An 18,062-nucleotide genomic window follows, 5' to 3' on the forward strand; every position below is an offset into this window, starting at 1 on the left:
CTGTTACAAATCAGCCTCTCAGAGCTTTATCCATCATACATAAAATGGGAATAATTACATCTAGATTTGTTATAAAGATTAAGTGTGATAACATCTGCTAAAACATTATTAGCATAGAAGCAAAGGGTGAGCAATTAATAAACGGTTGATATGATAATCATCATATGACTTGTGTTGTAGATACGTGTGTTTATAGAGCTAAAATCATCTCCTTCATGAGATTATTAGCTGCTGGAGGGCGGGAAACCAGTTTTGTGGTGTGCACCCTTAAGTCTTAAATAGCTTCTTTTTTTTTTTTCTTTTTTAAGATTTTATTTATTTATCTGACACAGACAGAGAGAGCGCACAAGCAGAGGGAGTGGGAGAAGCAGACTCCCCACTGAGTGGGGAGCCCATTGTAGGATTCGATCCCAGGACCCTGGGATTATGACCTGAGCTGAAGGCAGATGCTTAACCAACTGAGCCACCAGGGCACCCTCTGCATAGCTTCTTTTTTTCTTTTTTTAAGATTTTACGTATTCATTTAACAGAGAGGGAGAGCACAAGCAGGGAGAGAAGGCTCTCTGCTGAGCCAGGAGCAGGATATGGGCCTTGATCCCAGGACCCTTGGGATCCTGACCTGAGCCGAAGGCAGCCGCTTAACGAACTGATCCACCCAGGTGTCCCTTTTTTGTTTTTTTGTTTTTTCCCCTGCATAGCTTATTATACTATCTAGGCCATCAGTAACTCTGAAAGAAAGAGATAACATGATAGATGAGTAACTAGAACGGGAGTAAGATTTTCATTAAATGTCAAGGAATCTGTCCCCTTGAATGTGGACGGATATTTTTGTGCCTCAAGTGCCCCTGCTCTCAGACATACAATCACTCTAACTCGGCAGACATGCTAAGCAATCCTAAGGTTGGCTTGTAGATGTGAAGATGATACAAGTCTGTCCTCAAGACAGGACATTCTTAGTTCTAGGCAATGTTGGGGACTTCCGGGTCTTGGTAATCATTAACCATGAACCTTCTGGGCCTGTTCCTAATGGACCTACATGCAGGCTGTAAAGTGGTCCTCAGATAAAGCCCACCTAGTACCTAGAGGCCTGGCTCGGTGGTAATGTTGGTCTAGGCCTGGAGGCAGCGAGTGAGCTGCGAGTTGGTCCCCAGCAGTATGTGGACCCTGGACTCCTCATCTATTTTTCTGGCTCTGCTGCCCGGAACTATGAAACCCGGGGCAATCTCTCCTCTCTGCCGCCGCCGGGCCTGCTCACCGAGGCATCCCTGAATCCTGGCGGACAACTCACCAGCGGCGTGTGTGGCTGACCTCCAAAACCAGCAGTGTGTTTAGTGCTGCAGGGGCTGAGGGAGGATGAGACAAGGTGCCTGGCCTCAAAGAGTTTCATGCTCATTGAGCAGAAAAGGTGAAACACATGGGGAAAATTACGGCAGCGTGTGAGGAGTGGAAACAGTAGAGTCGGCCTGCCTGGCTCAAATAATAGCATTTCCCCTACAGAAGAACTATTAAGGGTTAGATAGTTCATGAAAGCCTCTTGGCACAGTATTGACACATAGCAAGTATTCCCCCAATGGTTTATTATTATTGTTGTTATTAAGTTAATTAATAAAAACAGACCTGCAAAGCAACATGGGGATTTTCCAGGCCATTCTCTTAGAGTCTAACCTTCTTGATAAAAGACGATCCTGCCCTTTACTTTCATACTTTCCCCAACATCCACGCCCAGAGCCTTGCAACCCAACAGGTGCTCAGATATTTGGGGCAAATGTAATTAACCACATTTCAACTTTCCACTACAAGGGAACTTAGGGCAGTGAGAGCTGGGTGGTCAGGGAAGGCTTCAGGGAGGAGATGAGATTGAAGTGGACCTTAACAGATTGGGTAGCCTTTGGATGGACAAAGCAGAATAATGAGGACTCTGATTATAAAGCCTAGAATGGGCCGGGGGTTCAGGAGAGGCAGGGGAAGACTGGAAGGGCATGGCCATGGCCCGTCACACGCGCACACTAGGGAGGACACACCAGTGTGCCCAGAACCAGGGCTCTGAGTGTGGGGCTAGGCCCAGAAGGGGGAGCCTGAATCCCCTAGGGGCAGATTTGGGGCCTAGAGGCGGAGCTCCTCAGCTGCTCATGGAACCCTGCCAAATCCCAGTCCTGTCTGTTCTTCCCGCTCTTCTTTCACATTCTGTGCCAGAAGGAGGCCTCGAGGTATGAAGATAACCTCCACAGCTTTCTTTGCTCCCCAGGCGCTGCTGACGATCCCCAGTCCCAGAGCTTCTGACAGGCCTCCATGTCCTGACATTTCCCACAGGGGAAAGCTGGGTGCAGATTCTTTCCCTTTGTGAGTCGTATTCTCTGAGAAACTCTCTGAGGAGTCTCTTCCCCTCCCAGAGGGTAGGAGCCAGATCTTTCCTTTCCTCTGCCGGTCCTCAGAACAACACTCGCAGTGAGTGTTTGCACACAATGGACGTTCTTCCTGTCAGGAGTGCAGAATGACCGACATGACAGTTACAAGCACTTCGTCATGCTACAGCCAAGGAGAGGAAAAAGCCCATAATCTCAGGAATGCTTCCACGATATATGCTGGTCCCTGGCCTACCCACCTTGCACTTAAAGCTCACGGTAATCTTAGGAGGCAGATCCGGTTATCAAGGAACTTGCCCGAGTTCGCATAACTAGTAAGCCGGTCCTGCAACCAGTAGGGTGGGATTCAAACCTGGTCACCATGCTGTTACGTGGATGGACGTAGCATGGGTCTGATAAAGGGGAAAATGGGAACCCAGGAATCCTGAATCAGTCCACCAATGTCTAGGTGATAAAAACAAGAACTTGACTCTGTCGTCCCAAAAGCCTCACCTCAGTTCCTATCCTCCGGTAACTCCAACATCAAGTGAAGTTTTACCAAACTGCTCCCCATTCCTTCCTCAGGAGACTGAGAATGCACTGGGGACCACCTGCCTGTAAGGCAACATTTTTTTTTTCCATTTTACAGAAAATGGTAAACACCTTAAAATCGAGTTTCTGAAAGAAGGTCACTAAAAAAGAAAGAAACAAAGAACGGAAGGAAGGAAGGAAGAGAGAGAAAGGGACATAATTATAGCTAGAGCGGGCCACTGCTTTCTACAAGCAGGACAACTGCTTCTAAGTATAGCCTGCAAGGTGACTCTTGATCTCAGGGTTATGAGTTCAAGCCCCATGTTGGGAGTAGAGCTCAATTCAAAATTAGTTAGTGATATAAACAATGAATTCTGGAACACTGAAAAGAAATTTAAAAAACAATAATTTTAAAAATTTTAAAAATAAAATAAAAACAAATTAGTGAATTAATTAACCAGTTAATTAATTAATTAATTGTAGCCTGCAAAATGCAATAGCCTTTCCACCCCACTGCTTTTTCCTTCTCAAAGGCTGGTGTGTGCACCTCTGGCCACAGACTCCCCACAAAGAGGTCCCAGCTCCACCAAGTCCCCACCCCCCCCCCCCCCCCCCCCAACCCTGGGGAAGATAGGGAGAAGGAAGGGGGGCGTCGGCTTTCTGCTTAGTGTTCTGGAGGGAAAACAGCTGCTTCTTAAATGTGTGCAGGGATCAAGGGTATATTTGAAAATATCGTAAAGTGCCTTCAACTGTTGAACAAGGACAGGATTGAGCCCTGGGGCTGTGGAGGGGAAGAAGGAAGGGCCAAGTACAGAGGGCTTGTGGAGGAGGACTCAGCAGCAGCCCATCCCAGGCTTGGGACTAGTGTCTTGCCAGCTCATTTTCTATTTCTAACCCAATGTCAGGCACTTGAGTCTCGTACTCCACTTAGCAATTTGGAGAAAGCGCTGGGGATGTATATAACAGAACAGGATGCTCTCTGGACGAAAGTTTTGAAAGAAAACCAAAACGGAAGAATAGCTTCCACGCCCCCGCTGGACAGTCTCTAATGACCCTTGGGGAATGTTCTGGACATGCATGGGCATCTGCAAATTTACTCACCTGAGAGTTGCTTCTACTTCCTGCTCCCTGGGATTGGATATGGGAGGGGCCAGGATTCTCCTTGAGCCGTCTGTGTGTTTTGTTTTTTAATCACAGTGATCCACAATCCCTTCTCCTGCTCCTCACCCCATTTTCAGTTAGGGGAAAAAGAAGGTGAAAAACAAGACACCAAAGCACAAAGGTTTTGAGAAATCCATACTGAAAGTCCTGGAAGGCTGGAATTAGGTATAAAGGAGTATAAATCCAGATTTCTGCAATATCTCCTGGGGGGCGGGGAGCTGAGCTTACTATATGCCCTTTGTTTATGTATTTATGTCTGTGTATATGTATGTATTTAAACATTTTATTTATTATTTATTTGAGAAAGAGAGCGCGTGCGCAAGCACCCACAAGCCAGGGTAGGGGCAGAGGGAGACGGACTCCCCACTGAGCAGGGAGCCCAACCAGCACCCTGGGATCATGACCTGAGCCAAAGGCAGACTCTTAACTGACTGAGCCACCCAGGCGCCCACTATATGCCTTTTAAAATGAGGGCAGATTTTTCACCACTTCAAAATTATATCAGAAAAGCGTACAGATGAGAAAGTAACTAGACCATGAGGAAGCCCAAAATATTTGGTAAGGATGCTCAAGTATGGGGAAGTTCAGCTGAAATAGCAATTTGTGGGCAGAATATTAGCTGGGAATTACCTGCAGAATTACCATAGTTTGAAGGGACGCTGGGGGTGAGGGGTAGGATGAAGTTTGTACTCTGATTCGGGCGATGGAAAGGAGTCAGTAAAGCTAGTTCCGTGTGCTTAGGGCTTAAAGTCCTAACCAGCCGCCGGGTGTCCAAGGCATGACCGGTTAAGTCGAATCAGAGATTCCATTGACCAAAAGCAGACAGGAAAACAAATCTCTCTCTCAATCTCTCTCTCTCTCTCTTTTTTGTTTGTCCTGGTTGAAAACCACACACAGTAGCCATCTGAAGAAATTCCAATGTTGGGAGTGTTCAGGCAGGGGAGGAAGGATAAAAATGCAGCCAGCCTCTGACCACAGGGGAAATCAGTCTAATGGTTCCTCATATGCCATTGTCTAGCACTGAGCTCTGGAATGTTCATGGGGTGTCCTTGCATATCCCATGATTCTAGCCCATGAAACACTTCCTGCTTACCCTCTCTTTTCCTGTGACCCCCCAAAATGTCAACTGGCAAGGCTCCACATTCCTCTCTGGGACAGAGCAGCTTGGACCACTTGTGTGCATAACAGGTAATCTTTGGCTGCTGAGGGAGAGCACTGAGTGGAGAGAAAGTGCTAGGTCCTGCTGAGCATTTAGGGGAATGCAGGTGGGATGAAAGGGCTAAAAGTCAACCGCAGTGGTTCCCAGTTTTTGTGTATCTTTTCAACACAAATTCTGGCTGATACACTAAGAGATTTAGAAAAACCTGATCTTTTGTAAAAATGAGGAAACTGAAATTACAGCCCTGCCCATAGCTTGGTAGCTTTGGAAACATGGCACCCTAGTGAGGCAATCTGGGGAGAGCGCCAAACCAAACCAGAACACAAAGTGGAAATTTTAGGCCATTAACACGAAAGATTAGTGGGTCTGCTTGAACTTGGGCAAGATCTTACAGGATTTTAGATCCAGTGCATTTTCTAACACTGGATTTCAATTAACAAGGGTTCTGAAACACACCTCAATCTGACATTGGACTTGGAGCAAAGATCTACTTTTCTTTCCAGGGAAGTCTTATGATAACTGAATCAATTCCTCTTCTCTAAAAACCTACCCCACATTCCCTCCTGAACAAATCTACCTAAAACTGTACCACCATCCTTTATTTTAAAAATTAATCATGTCAGGGGCGCCTGGGTGGCTCAGTGGGTTAAGCCGCTGCCTTCAGCTCAGGTCATGATCTCAGCGTCCTGGGATCGAGTCCCGCATCGGGCTCTCTGCTCAGCAGGGAGCCTGCTTGCCTCTCTCTCTCTCCCTCTCTCTGCCTGCCTCTCTGTCTACTTGTGATCTCTCTCTGTCAAATAAATAAATAAAATCTTTAAAAAAAAATTAATCATGTCATTTAAGAACTATTAAGGGTATCCTATTGTCTTACTAAATCAAGTGCACACTCTTCTGTCTGGTTATTTAAAAACCCTACATAATTTAGCCCCACCCCACTTATCCACCACTGCTCTCCCACACACACCCTCTGATCTAGTTGGGCTGGCCTTCTCACTGTCCCCAGATAGTTCATTCATATCTGCCTTCGTCTTAATACCCCATATTGTTTCCCTTCAACCCTTGAAACAGAATTTACTCTTCCTCTTTAAATATCCCGGAAAGATCCTACATTTGGAGATTTGGGCGACTATTTCCTTTTTCATCTTTCCCATCTCTAGATGATTATCCATTTATATATATACTTTGCCTCCCTAATTGCACTGGAAGCCACAATGGATGTAAATTTTGTGTTACAGTGTCCCACATAAATTGTGCTCAATGAAGAACCTCTGACTAATAGCGATTCTTCTTTCATGAGTTAAAGGCTGAATGCACACACAGAATCAGTCTCATTCCCATCACGTGGGATTTCAAAACAGCATCACTTGCAAGCGTATTTGGGTCCTCTAAGTTTGGTAACACGGGAAAAAATGTAAAGAATGGTTGTGCCCAAGATAGCAAGGGATGGGTTCAAAATAGAACAAAATGCTTGCTCAACACTGACAATTTGAATGCTAGTCTGAAAATCGGGCATCTCCAGAATGTTGCATTCTTCCTAGCATTCAAATCCAGGGCACCATAACATTCGTTACTTAATCCTTTGGTGCTTAAGACTTTTCCTCCTTATTCCCCCCTTGATGGAGTGGGTACAAGGATAAGAGTTTAGAAGAAACCATATTACTTCTTAAAATGGAATAGAGCAGACATATAGACCAATGGAACAGGGTCAGAAATAATAAGCCAGAAATCATTGATTTTTGTCAAGGGTACAAAACTATTCAATGGGGAAAGGACAGTCTTTTCAACAAATGGTGCTAGAAAAACAGGATATTTCCACATGCCAAAGAATGAAATGGAACCCTTATCTACATCATATACAAAAATTAAGGCAGAATGAATCAAAGATCTAAACTTAAGAGATAAAACTACCTAATTCTTAAAAGAAAACCTAAGGGAAACTCTTAATGACATTGAATTTGGCAATGACTTCTAGGATATGACACCGAAAGCATAGACAACAAAAGAAAAGTATGCAATTTGGACGTCATCAGAATTAAAACTTATGTACAAAGGATACTATCAAAGGAGTGAAAAAGAACCCACAGAATGGGAGAAAATATAGGCAAATCATATATCTAATAAGGGATTAAAATACAAAACATGAAAGAACTTCTAGAACTTAAAGAACAACAACAACAACAAACAATTCAAATGCAGACAAACAACTTGAATAGTCATTTCTCCAAAGAAGATACACAAATGGCCAAGAAGACATAAAAAGATACTCAACATTATTAGTCATTTGGGAAATACAATTAAAATCATATTGGGGACACGTGGGTGGCTCAGTAAGTTGGTTAAACATCTGCCTTTGGCTTGGATCCTGACTTGGGGGTCCTGGGATTGAGCCCCATGTGAGGTTCCCTGATCGTCAGGGAGCCCACTTCTCCCTCTCCCTCTCCTCCCTCCTCATGCTCGCTCTTTCTGTCTCTCTCAAATAAATAAATGAATAAATCTCTAAAAACAAACAAAATCACATTGAGATACCACTTCTCACCTATTAGGATGGCTATTATTAAAACAAAACAAAACAAAACATACTGGTGAAGTTGTGGAGAGATTGGAGACCTCATGAGAACTGAAGGCTGGTAAGGATGTAAAATGGTGCAGCCACTATGGAAAACAGTATGGCGGTTCTTCAAAAAGTTAAACATAGGCTTCCTATATGATCCAGCAATTCCAGTTCCAGGTATATACCCAAAATAATTGAAAGCAGGGACTCAAACAGATAATTGTACACTGGTGTTCATAGTATTCAGTATTCACAACAACCTAAGGTTAGAGGCAAACCCATTCATCTGTCAACAGATGAGTGGATAAACAAAACGTGGTGTATACATACAAAGCAATCTTATTCAGCCTTAAAAAGGAAGGACCTTCTGACAAAGGCTACAATATGGATGAACCTTGAAGACATCACACTAAGTGAAATAAGCCAGTCACAAAAGGACAAGAATTGTATGTTCTTTATATGAGATACCTAGAATAGGCAAATTCATAGAGATCCAAAGTAGAATGATGGTTGCCAGGAGCTGGGTGGGGGTAGAGGACATAGGAAGTTATTGTTTAATGGGTATGGAATTTCTGTTTGGGTGGATGGAAACATTCTGGAAATAGGCAGTAGTGATGGTTGTGCAATATTTTGAATGTATTCAATGCCACGGAATTGTACACTTAAATGTGGTTAAAATGGTTACTGTTGTGGAACAGATATTTTACCTCAGTAATTTTTAAAAAGAAAGAAATAGCACCTGAATCCAACCAGGAGGAAATAATCAGACAAACCCAAATTGTGAGTCATTCCGGGGCTGCTTGCTGGCTCAGTTGGTAAGACATACAGCTCCTGATCTTGGAGTTCAAGTCCCGCGTTTGGTGTAGAGATTACTTAAAAATACTTTTTAAAAAAAATCTTTACACGTGAAAAGATGCTCAACATCACCCATTGTCAGAAAAATACAAATCAAGACCATGGTGAGATACCATCTCACACCTGTCAGAATGGCTAAAATTAACACCACAAGAAACAACAGGTGTTGGCAAGAATGCAAAGAAAGGTGAACCCCCTCACATTGTTGGTGGGAATGCAAACTGAAGCAGTCACTCTGGAAAACAGTATGGAGTTTCCTCAAAAAGTTAAAAATAGAGCTACCCTATGACCCAGTAATTGCATTACTAGGTATTTAATCAAAGATACAAAAGATACAAAAAGATACAAAGATACAAAGATACAAAAATACAGACTCAAAGGGGTACATACACCCTGATGTTTATAGCAATTTTATGAACAACAGCCAAATGACGGAAAAAGCCCAAATGTCCATCAACTGATGAATGGATAAAGAAGATGTGGTATATCTATACAATGGAATATTACTCTGCCATCAAAATGAATGATATCTTGCCATTTGCAACGCCTTGATGGAGCTAGAGGGTATTCGGCTAAGTGAAATAGGTCAGTCAGAGAAAGACAAATACCCAGGATTTCACTTATATGTGGAATTTAAGAAACAAAACAGATGAACATATGGGAAAGTGGGGGAAGAAAAAAGAGAGGGAAACAAAGCATTAGAGACTCTTAATGACAGAGAACAAACTGAGGGTTGATGGAGCGAGGTGGATGGGGGACAGGCTAGATGAGTGATGGGTGCTAAGGAGGCATTTATCGTGAGGAGCACTGTATGTTACATGTAAGTGATGAATCACTGAATTCTGCTCCCGAAACCAATATTGCATGGTATGTTAACTAATTAGAGTTTAAATTAAAAATTTGAAAAGAAAAAAAATGTAGGTCATTCTACAAAACGACTCAGCTGCACTCTTTAAAAATGTCAAGATGAGAGGACAAAAAAAGGGAGTAGAGTGCTGTTGCCAATGCAATGACTAATCCTTGATTGTATAAGAGCTCTAGAGGGTATTGTTGTGTGGCAATTGGGAAAAGTGAATATAAATGGTACACGAATGTGGAATTTCTCCTGAGTGATAATTACATTCTAATTACATTAGGTGGGAGAATACACTTCTTGGAAGATATATGCTGACGGCTTTAGGGATGATGTCTACAACTTCCTTTCTAGTGGGGAGGAGGGTGCCTCTGTAGAAAGAGATCAAGTAAATATACAGCAAAATTGATGAATGTAGAGGAAGTTTCCAAATATTCCTTGTTCTAGTTTTTCTACTTTTCTTTATTGGAAAATAAAATATTATACGAAAAACATAGTCTAGTCCTGTTGCTTCCAAAATGATCAGGGAAACATTGACTTTCTGTGAATCCATGAGCAAAATGTTGATCTGTTTCTCATCAGGTCATCTTGCATTACTGAACTGACCCCCCAGGTTTGCCAGAAGAAGCTGGCAGGAGTCTTTGGGAGGTGAGACTAGATGCCCCTGACAACAGTGACTCTTTTTTCCTTTTTTTTTTAAGATTTTATTTATTTATTTGACAGAGAGAGAGCACAAGCAAGGGGAGTAGCAGGGAGAGGGAGAAGCAGACTCCTCACTGAGTGGGAGCCCATTGTGGGGCTCGATCTCAGGACCCTGAGATCATGACCTGAGCTGAAGGCAGACGCTTAACCAACTGAGCCACCTAGGTGCCCCAACAACAGTAATACTGGGCCCTCTGTTCACTTCCAGGGTTGCTTCTCTGCCCTCCCATTTTCCCTGCCAAATTCGATAGCACTTAGCATCTGTGCTATCACCCTTCACTGTTTCAGAAACTACTGTGTGGCATTCAGGGTTTTAAGCCCCCTAAACCAGGCCATGCCTCACTTTTCTTTTCTTTTCTTTTTTTTTCTAGTAGGTTCCACACCTGGTGTGGAGGTCAATGCACAGCTTGAACTCATGACCCTGAGATCAAGTCCTGAGCTGAGATCAAGAGTTGGATCCTTTTTTTTTTTTTTTAAGATTTTATTTATTTATTTGACAGACAGAGATCACAAGTAGGCAGAGAGGCAGGCAAAGAGAGAGAAAGGAGGAAGCAGGCTCCCTGCTGAGCAGAGAGCCCGATGTGGGGCTCAATCCCAGGATCCTGGGATCATGACCTGAGCCGAAGGCAGAGGCCCTAACCCACTGAGCCAGCCAGGCACCTCAAGAGTTGTATTCTTAATGGACTGAGCCACCCAGGCACCCCATCTCACTTTTCTTTGAACTCTCGCCTTGCCAGCGTTTTCCCGATCCCATGCTTTGTCCAGAGCTAAATACATAGTAAATGCCTGATATTTTTCTATTAATTGACTATTGATTCTCCCATCAATATAGACAGAAAGGCAAGCATGGAAGTATAGGTTGTCAAGGATAGAGGGAAAAGGTTTATCCCAACCAAGGTCTTAGTATGATGCCGGCTAGGGCCTTGCAGAAAGAATATCAACTGTGGGCTTTTTGTTTGTTTGTTTATTTATTTATTTATTTATTCTTTCTTTCTTTTTTTTTTTAAATTTTTTATTTTTTATAAACATACATTTTTATCCCCAGGGGTACAGGTCTGTGAATCACCAGGTTTACACACTTCACAGCACTCACCAAAGCACATACCCTCCCCAATGTCCACAATCCCACCCCCTTCTCCCAAACCCCCTCCCCCCAGGAACCCTCAGTTTGTTTTGTGAGATTAAGAGTCACTTATGGTTTGTCTCCCTCCCAATCCCATCTTGTTTCATTGATTCTTCTCCTACCCATCAACTGTGGGCTTTGACACAATCTAATTCTCTGTGGCAACCAGGTGTTACTGGTTTAGGTAGTGATTAGTGCTTAGGGGTGGGGTAAAAGAAATACAGCCTTGGCTAAAGCTGATGAATACCTAAGTACAGAATGTCCCTAACTAGGTCCCATAGGGCAACTGCTCTCACAGCCCTGTGAATTCTTCCCAAGGAAGCAGAGCCAAACAAAAGGACTGAGGATCTCAAGAGAGGGAGTTCTCGGGGCACCTGCGTAGCTCAGTCAGTTAAGTGTCTGACTCCTCAGCTCAGGTCTTGATCTCAGGGTCATGAGTTCAAGCCCCACACTGGGTTCCACACCAGGCATGGAGCCTACTTAAAAAAAAAAAAAAAAAAAAAAGTTCTCATTTGGGTTTCTTGAGCAGAGTCGCTGTGCCTTAAAGAGCTTATCTACACCACTTGGGAATCAAGGAGAACAACGTGACCCTCTCTCTACCTGAGAATGGAAGTGAGAACAAATCTTTGCGCTGCCCACAGGCCCAAGGAGTTGCAAGAGAATGCGTAGGCCTGGCGCATTCCAGCTCCAGCTGAGACACCCGTGCGCTGCTGTGTTGCGGCTTGTTAAGGGAGTGTAGACTTGTCTTTCTTGTCTTGAGTCATTTTTCAAGGAGGCTGGAAGAACTGAGAACTAATGGGTGAATTTCCTCTCTGTCCCAGCCAAAGCTGCCAGGAGGCAGGCTCCAGGCTCTGTTGTTATATACAATGTATTGTTATTTCCTATTAAGTGGCAAGCACTGACACTTGGGTTTGAATTCCATTTAATATTTTATTACAGACCCTCTTGTACTGGTCTGGGATTATTTCATCTAAGTCCCCAGTTTCCCCACCAGCTTCTTGGAGAAACTATGCTCTATGCTACTTTACCACCTATGGTTCCTCCCACATCTTGTACCGTACACAGTAAACATGAGATACACAAGAAATATACAGGACTGTGTAAATAAACTATTCTATGTCCGTCCTGAGACGAATCTCCATATTCCGACATGGAGAGATTTCTAATTCACATGAATGTGTCAAAAAAAGAAGCTATTAGGTACAGTATGAAACCCTTTATGCAGAAGGGACTAGTAAGGAAACAAGGGCTTGGTCCACTTATCTGTTTATTTCCTTCCTTGTATATTCCTCTGGTCACAAACATTGTTATAATTAGTGGAGCAGAATTCGGTAATCTCCTTTTCAAAAAGAACTCGTGTTAATGTTGAGTAATAAGGCAGTTAACATGGGACTGCTGCAGGTGCTTGGGTGGCTCAGTTGGTTAAGTGTCTGCCTTCAGTTCAGGTCATGATTCCAGAGTTCTATGATCAAGCCCCACGTTGGGCTCTCTGCTCAGCAGGGAGTCCACTTCTCCCTCTCCCTCTCTCTCAAATAAACAAATAAAATCTTTAAAAAACCCAAACAGGGATGCCTGGGTGGCTCAGTTGGTTAAGCAGCTGCCTTCAGCCTGGGTCATGATCCCAGCGTCCTGGGATCGAGTCCCACATCGGGCTCCTTGCTTGGCAGGGAGCCTGCTTCTCCCTCTGCCTCTACCTGCCACTCTGTCTGCCTGTGCTCACTCTCGCTCCTCTCTCTCTCTGATAAATAAATAAATAATCTTAAAAAAATAAAAAATAAATAAAAAATAAAAAGCTTTTAAAACCCAAACAAAACATGGGACTTGCTGCAATAATGTCACATTTATGTAGCATTGGCATGGAGCAGACATTGTTCTTTGTGTTCTATGTGAATTAATAGTCCTGTAAGAACCTGAGGGACAGAGAGTTTAAGGAATTTGCCTTAGGTTAGACAGCACCCCAAAGAAGTAGAAGACCCAGGATTCAAACCCAAGCAGTCCAGCTCCAGAGCCTTTATTCTTAACCCCTATGCTAAAGGTATCCAGTTAATGGCCCCTTTCCCCACCCCTCTCCTACCTTCTCTGTGTTTCTACATCTTTGGTATGCCTCAACGACGACATACAGATCACTGTGTGAGAATTAACTGGAAAGAAAAAAAATCCCGTTCCCCACCTTAACCTATGGCCTCATCTATGGATTTGAAATTTCAAGGTACCTATAAGGAGCTACTGATGCCTTCTGGAAACTATGTATGGACTGTTACTGAGAGATCATGACCATTTGCCATGTCTGTATTTAGTCATGCGATATACATAGATTTCCTCAGCAAATGCCTCCTAAGGACGGTGGTAGTCCAAACTGTGGAACACAACACGTGGGACCCCAGCCTCATAGGCAAGGCTGATGTTGGTCCAGGTGTAATGAATCTTACCTGATGGAAGGTGGGGCGTGGACCGGGTAACTTTTTTGAGGATCATGGGTAGGCAAGTTTTACCTTCTCAAAGTCCTGAGGCATTCTGACGGATGTTACCTAAAAGCAAATTAGGAGGCTTTGCTCCAGGCCCAGGTCCCCAATTGTGTGTTGAAGCTTAGTGCTGTTTCAGATTAAATCAGCATGCTTCAAATTTGCCAGCTATTATTACAGCAATATGTATCCCCAGTTCACACATGGAATGTTTGCTCTCTGGCAGCCAAATGCACTTGGAACTGGCAGTGATGATCTCATAGAGCCGGAAAGCTGAGCAGTTAGTCAGATGATTAACATGTTATTGAGATGGAGGAGTTGAGCATCATTTAATGAAAATATCTGGGTGTTGCAGAATCAGAAGTTTCCAGAGTTGGGGGCAGCTTAAGAACCCTCACAGCCAAAGTCCTTATTTTCCAAATGTGGAAACTGAAGCTTTATGAAAGGATGGATAGCAGGGCTTCTGACCTGAGAAAAGTTAAAGTGGGTTTCTTCTAGCACAATACACCCTAGAGAAACAGCCCTGCTGGCTGCTCAGACTTCCCTTTTCATGGCTCCAGAACCTTCTGTGCTCAACTACAGTCAGTAACTCATCCTCCCTTTTTAATGGTATTCCTTATTTTTAAATGACCTGTTTTTATTGTGTTTATTCACATTAAAAAAAAAAATCATACCCCCGCGCCCCCTTGGCTCCACTGCTACACATTCTTTCCACTTTCAGTAGCAGAGGAATGGAGGGCTGTAGTTTTGGAAATGGGGGAGAGAAGTGATCTTCATAAATTATTTGCATGTTCTGAGTCTAGGGATCTTCAGAGATAGGTCCTCCAGATGGGTTTCAGGCTTCTCTCTTAAGGAATTGTGTTTACCAGGTAAAATTATTCGACAATTGGCTTGTACTATCTTAAAATACTAAATAACAGTCCTTGACTTATTGATCTCTCATCAAAACAAAAATCCTTGTCTTCCATGTGTAAATGTTCTCTGGCTTTCAAAGCTGCTTCTCAAACAGTCCTACCCTCTCTCTGCCAGGGAGTAGTTCTGAGGACATGAGATGGGTCTGCTCTGGGGGGCACAAGAAGGATAGGACCTGGGAGATTGATGTCCTTCTCAAGCACTGTGAGCACTGAAGGTGATTGTACAGAGTTGCTCCTAGTGCCTCACTTTCACCTTTCAAGACTGGTTCTGTTTATGCTGAGTTTACAGGTCAGTTCCAGTTGGAGATGCTTTGGACAAAAGCAATGGCTTGTTCTTTCTCGGCAGAATGAAGGGGAGAGGAAGAGGCATGTGCAAGGGAGGAGGAATGTGCCCTAAGCCAGGATGCCTCTCACGGAAGTCAGGAAAGAATTCCAGATCACTAGCTTAGATTAGATCTCGATGTTAAAGAAGTAGGCTCTTGGGGAATCTTTTCTAATATTGCCCCAGAGCTAGGTTATTTCCTAGTCTGGCCCCCAAAAGTGTTCTGGAAGACAATGTGGCCTTAGGGTAGAATTCAGCTGCCCACCATTAGTCTTTTCACGCTCCTGGCAAGGCCTCGCCCGGGGAGCATGACGGGGTGGGGGGCGTTGGGGGGCGGTGACCAGCGATGGAGTTCCACAGCCTGGGAAGTGGATCCTCGCTGAACTACTTGATAGCTGTGACATTCAGCAGATTAACTCATCTGAACTTAAGTTTTTTCATCTGTAAATGGGGTTAATGATACCTACAAAGTTGCTCTGAAATATAAAAATGAATATGTAAAGTGCCTGCTTGATATAAAGTGCTCAGAAAATGGTAGCTATTATTAATAACATAAGGGAAGCCTAGGGGAAACTCAGCAAGAAACCCAGGACTCCAGGCGAAGAAGGAACCGAAATAGTCCAGACCCAGCTCCACCCACCGAGATCAGCAAGTGCCTCGAAGAGGGGGAGAAGCAGGAAGAGGGCCCTCGGCCTTCCCCGACCCGAAGCCGCCGGACTGTCAGGATCCGAGCCAGAGGCTGGGCCAGGCCGGGGTGGGCAGGGGCCTGTTTTGCTTCAGCAGAGGGTGAGGTCGGCCCTCGGCCTTCTGCGGGGGAAGGAAGAGGGACAGCCACGTAACAAAAGCTCAAGGCCAACCCCCACCCCAGCAGGCCCCCGGACCCGAGCGGGAAGCAAGCCTTTCAGCCGGCTTCCCCCTTCTCCGCGGGCGCGGTGAGAGTCAGCTGACCTGCGGTCGCGGTCGCGAGCCCGCCCCGCCCCTCGGCCCCGCCCTTTCGACCCTGCGGCCTTGCGATCTGCACGCCGGAGGCTGGGGGTTGTGAGGGGTCCGCGCGGCGCGAGCCTCCCCAGCGGCCAATCAGCGGACACCTGGCCGCGCGGCCTCTTCAGCTCCCTCCCCCCCACCTCCCGCCGCTGCCAGTCTGGGTTGGGGAACTGCGCTCTCCGGGGTCCCTTCACGGACGCGGTGTCTCCTTATGAAAGGAATAGTCACATTGCCTGGGCAGCCTCTGCCAGTGGGCGCACCTCTTACGGGCAGGCCGGCTGCCCGAGGCTCGCGGTGACCACACTGTGCGGGCTCTGTTCTGGAGCTTTCTGAGCTTCCACCGAGGGCTGCCCCCAAACACTGCGCCTTTTCTTCCCTCCCAAACCTGCCCACCTGCGACCCTAACTGACCCCGTTTCCTCCAGCTGCTGGGACACTGAACAGAGACCACACGCCCGCCTGCAGCGGACCTCAGTCTCCGGCCCCAGCTGGAGGAGCAGAGGGAAGGGTGGTATTTGCAAGTACTAGGAGGTGTTTACGGTTTCAGAAGCTCGAGCCTGAGTAAAGCCGCTGGGCCACCACTCAGATCGCCGGGAAGGGACACTTGATCCCGCCCCTACTGTGTGCCTGCAACTTGACTTTTGTTCTCTCTCCTAATCCTCACAATCTTTCCCCCGCTGTGTAGGGGGGGTACCATTATCCTAGTTCTGGAACGGGGAAAACCAAGTTTCTGAGAGAGAAAGAATTGTACAACTACTGAAGGTCAAGTTTGCAAGTGGAAGCTGTAGTTAGTTTTTTCTAAGTGATTGGGCTTCATACCAGGGCGCCAAGTAGTGTCTAGACTCAAACCCCCATGGGTTTCCCTGTTTGCTTGGGGGAGCAAACAGCAAGGGCTGCAGATATTCCCTCAAGTTATGGGCCTTTCCAGGCCCTTTTTACATTGTAGGAGCAGCCAATCCACTGAAGAGAGCACCAGCCAACTCCCCTTTCAGGTCTTAAGAGTGGAGAGCACCTTCCTTGCCCCGCCCCCCAACAAGCCTAGGTCAGCTGCCCCTGACAGCACCCCTCTATGCCTTTTTTTGGTAGTCCTTATGACACAGCCTGTTGCAATTTCCTTAGCTATCTCCCTCTGTAGATGGAGGGAAGCCACCTGAGTGTAAGAAAGAGATCTTGACTAAAACCTCAGCATTTGGCTGAAATGCCAGGCATGGTCCAGCTCCCAGGACACAAGGCTGGAGCAGGGGCTCCATTTGAAGAGCACTGAACTAGAGTTTGGAGGTTAGAAGTAGGGTCGAAAGGGAAACTGGAGACAACTATAAAAAACTGACCTTTAAGAAGCTCAACAATAACAATAATAACAATGGCTAGCATGTATTGTTTATTACGAAGCTGGCATTGTTCTAAGTGCTGTAGTCCCTTGCTACCCAAACTTAAATATGCATTCCAGTTACCTGGGGATCTTGTTACCTGGAGGATTCTGATTAGTACATGGTGTGTGTGGGGGGGAGTGATGGTGCTGAGATTCTGTGATTGGTAACCAGCTCCCCTGTGATTGCATGAATCATACTTTGTAGAGCAAGGCTTTGTGTGTTAATTGATTTTATCCTCTTAAAGTCATTATGAAGTAGGCATCACTATTACTGTTTTATACACAAGGCAACTGAGAGTTTAAACCCGTATGAACTAAGGTCAAGTAAATAAACTGCAAGGCAATGAGGAAAGGGGGAATGGTATGAGCAGGTACAGTTGTGGAAGTAGAAAGACAATCCTAAGCCAAGGAAATAGTATTTACAGAAGTCTGGCATGCGGGGAAAGGGGCCAGGGGCTGCAGCAAAGGACTGCTTCACCTCTTAGGCACCATGTGTATAGTATTCATGAGCTTTCCAAACACCCCAAATATCTGAGATCTGAAAAAAAAGTCTTGGCACCTGTATGTGAAAACTGAACATTTAAGTGAGTCATTTCAACATTCAAATCATTAAAAATCCTTTCAAAATCTTTATATTAAAAAATTCATATTTAGTGAACAACAGGGGTGTATTTTTAATACGTCTGATAAAAAATGGAGCAGGGCCTCCCAAGCCTAGGGCCTACTAAGGACAAG

At 44.9% G+C, this 18,062-nt stretch overlaps 1 protein-coding gene across 1 annotated transcript in view; it reads right to left on the reverse strand.

The window, feature by feature from the left end:
- NINJ2 (ninjurin 2) overlaps positions 1-18,062 on the reverse strand; it is a 77,570-nt gene that overhangs the window by 50,975 nt on the left and 8,533 nt on the right. The window lies entirely within an intron of this gene.

This window comes from Mustela nigripes, chromosome 6, assembly GCF_022355385.1.
Source record: "Mustela nigripes isolate SB6536 chromosome 6, MUSNIG.SB6536, whole genome shotgun sequence".
Taxonomy (NCBI): Eukaryota; Metazoa; Chordata; class Mammalia; order Carnivora; family Mustelidae; genus Mustela; species Mustela nigripes.